This window comes from Solanum stenotomum, chromosome 12 (assembly GCF_019186545.1).
Source record: "Solanum stenotomum isolate F172 chromosome 12, ASM1918654v1, whole genome shotgun sequence".
Taxonomy (NCBI): domain Eukaryota; kingdom Viridiplantae; phylum Streptophyta; class Magnoliopsida; order Solanales; family Solanaceae; genus Solanum; species Solanum stenotomum.
The window spans coordinates 11,007,965-11,011,804 of NC_064293.1; positions in this window are offsets into that span (position 1 = coordinate 11,007,965).

Sequence of the window (3,840 nt, forward strand, 5' to 3'; positions counted from 1 at the left end):
TAAAAATTACATTACCACAAAAAATATCATCAGTTTACAATTGTACTCGACGAGACTTCATATTTTGAAAACGATCTATAATAGCATCATTACTTACATTTTCAAATATCTTCCGCTCTATCTTACAAACTAAACAACCATTCAAAAATTCTTCACCAATGCTATTACGTAGATCATTTTTGATGAGCTTCATTGAGGAGAATGCTCTTTCCACACTTGCAGTAGCAACATGCAAAATCAAAGTCAACTTTACAAGCAAATAAACAAGACCCCAAGTTTGATCCAATTTTATTTGTGCCATCATCGTAGCAAGATCCTTAATCCCCTTCAACTTGAGAAACTTGCTATCAACTCTCGAGCATAGACAATGAAACTATCAAGCTGATAACTGAGATCTCAAAGTTCATTATCACCAAACTCACTTTTGTAATATTCGGCCAACTTCATTATTCTACTCTTACTAAAATTAGCAAATGAATCAACCGGATTCAAACTAGCCATACCAAGGAGTAAGTCACTAGTCACAACATCAAAACGATTATTGAGCTCCTGAAGTTGCAAATCAATAACTGCATAAAACACTTCCACACGAAAGTGATGTAAATATGAAACTTCGAACTTCTTACGCTTCGGTCTTGGATAGTCTTCAGTCATTTCGGGAACCAAAATATCATGTTTACCACAAAATGAATAAACCTCATCCATCAAAGACATCAAACCACTCTCTCTGATTGTTTGTAATCTTCTATTTGAAAGATTAAGCAATCTCATAGCATTGCCGATAGCTGATCTTTATTTTGTAAAGCTTTGTTCAATTCATTTGTAAGAAGCAACATCTTGAACATCAAATGCAACACAAAGATAAATTCAAATTCTTGAATTTTATCTAAAAGGTTACTTGTTTCAAGTTTATCAAGATCATGTGAAGAGTCTTCTTTCATATCTTTAAGCACATTACCAATTGAAGAAAATATAATCATGAAATTTTTCAAGGTCTTGAAATGGGATCCCCAACGAGTATCACCCGGTTGTTAGAGGCCATGTTTTTGATTTAATCCTTTTCCGATAAGAATTTCTCTAGATTTAAGCAATTCTTCCAACTTCTCAACTTGGTGTTGTCGAAGTAAGTGCCTGTGTTTAAAAAATGTTCCAATAGTATTTAAAACATTAGTGACAACATAAAAGAAAATTTTCACATTCGAATGTTTTTTAGAAAGAGCCACAAGTGTCAATTGCAATTGGTGAGCAAAACAGTGAATATAATATGCCGACGGAGCATCTTGCAAAATCAAAGACTTTAGGCCATTCTTTTCTCCTTGCATATTACTAGCTCTCCATCATGACCTTGTCCACGGAGTCTTGATAGGCATAGCGAGTGATCCAAAAGTAAAGAGTAAATTACTTTTTGCAATGATCTTGCGGATGTATCACCCACATGAACAATACCCAAAAAGCTTTCTATCAACTCTCCATTTTTGTTAACATATCGTAAAACTAGTGCTATTTGCTCTTTATGTGAATTGTCCTTTGACTCTTTAACTAGTATTCCAAAATAATCACTATCCAAGTCTTTGATGATAGCTTTAATTGTTTCTTTAATACAAGCATCCACAATCTCTTTTTGATTTGCTGAACAAATCATCATATCATTTTTTTGGAGCGTGTTGTAATATCACCTTTTCCACATCCGGACGATTAACCCCATGAAATTTCAGAAGTTCAAGAAAAAGACTTTTGTAATCGGAATCTTCACTCTTATCATGACCACGAAATGATAATCCGTTTGTTAGGAGAAACATTACCACATCGATTGAGACATTTAAACGAATTCGATAATCACTTTTTATTTTTTCACTTTGCTTGTGAAGAGAAGATTGAATTGATTGACGTTGATTCACAAAATCAAGCATCCCATTCAAACATTTGTTATGAATTCTATTCACCTCACCAACATGCAATTGAATTCTTTCCAAACCATGATTCCAATTCTTAAAACCATCTTGTATAAATGATTTTTCCGCGTTGCCACAACTTTCAAATTCATTCTTGAAGAGATAACAACACAAACAAAATATAGCATCAGCATTTATGCTATATTCCAACCAAACATAATTTGAAGAATTAAACCACTCAGGATTAAATTGCCGATTCCTAGTCCCAAATGTTATTTTAGGATATACACGAAGTTTTGGTTAATAAGGTCTCATCAAAATATAATGTCTCCTCACAACATCTAGAATATTGGAATCATATTCAAAGATGAGTTTTCTTTCTCTGGGATCCCGTTTGAGAGATCCAATCCCAAGAATACAATCAACATTTGAAGAAGGTGTAATAGTCTCTCTTTGAGCTTCTGGAGCTACATGTGAACTAACAGATGGACCGCTACTAAAACGTGGTTGCTTAATAAAAAATTAATCCATTTAGATATTCAAGGATAAATGTTCCTACAAATTTAAATAACTATTCAACTTAGTCACAAATTTAACTAGTAAATTTAAAATAAAATAAGAGAATCGCATACCAGTCACAATAAAAAAAGAGAGAAGAGAATCACACCCTTGCAAGTTCAAATAAAATAGAGGAATCACCAATCCTTGGAAATCTAACTAAAATAGAGAAATCGCACCCCTTTCACATTTAACAATAAGAAAATCACACATTCATAATAAAAAGACGACTTGCACCTCTTTTGCATTCGAAATGACTTATTCAAAAATCATAATAAAGAAGAGTAATTACACTCCTTTCACATTTAAAAAATAAGGGAATCACACCCATTTCACATTAAAAAAACAAAGGAATCACACCTCTTTCACATTAAAAAAATAAGGGAATATCACACCCCTTTCACATTAAAAAAATAAGAAGGGAATCACACCCTTCAAAATTGATAATATAATATAAAACACATTCCTTACAAGTTACATCCCCAAAATATGTAAGTTTGAGATAATCTTTAGCTCTTGATGATTTCCTATTTAAGTAATAACAATATTTTTTTAAATGAAAATCCTAAAATTAAAGTGATATATTTATTTTTATTTTTTGATTTTGTTAGTTTATTTATTTAAAAGAGAAATCATAAACTAAAAAGAAATTAGCCTTAAACTTTGTCAATGGTGATTTTTCTAGATTCTTGACTTGAGGTTGGAGACTTGAAGCTTCTTCTTTGTGTGGAAAATAAAAGACAAATTTGAAGAGAGAAGAAAAATATTGTTGGAACTTGAAAAGTGGGTGGGAAGGAAACTTTTGAAGTCTTTGACTTTAGAACTTTCAGAATTTAGTGTTTTTTTTAAATGAAAAAAGTGTTTTAAGGTAATAAAAATAAATTGAAGCGAATTGGGGTTGGCAGGGATCGAACTTGGGAGTCGGGACCTTGATGCTAAAATCCGGCTGTCAAACTAGTGAACCAACTAGCCATCTTGAGAATGGGTTCCACAAGTTTTAATTTATTATATTCTTTAATAATTATACAAGTAATATATAGAGTTTAGTCGGATGACCACGGGTTTCAGTGACCCAATTTTAATACATAAATTCGCCCCTGCTTGAGAGGGCTAGCATCAGAATTCAAAAAAGCAACTTGAGATCCATGAGCAACACTAAATGACTGTGATGAAATATAATTTGAAGCTGCATTCCACTTCGTGAAGCTTTGAAGAAAGTCCCATTGATGAATGCATCTTTGTATGACTTCCAATTCCATTTTTCCACACTTTTGGACTAGCAATTAACCTATGTGTAACCAGTCACATATCACACATTAGACGTCTGACTAGTGGTTTCTTTTTTATCAGGGAAGTTTTATATAAACGAACCCCGGATCTGAACTTGTTG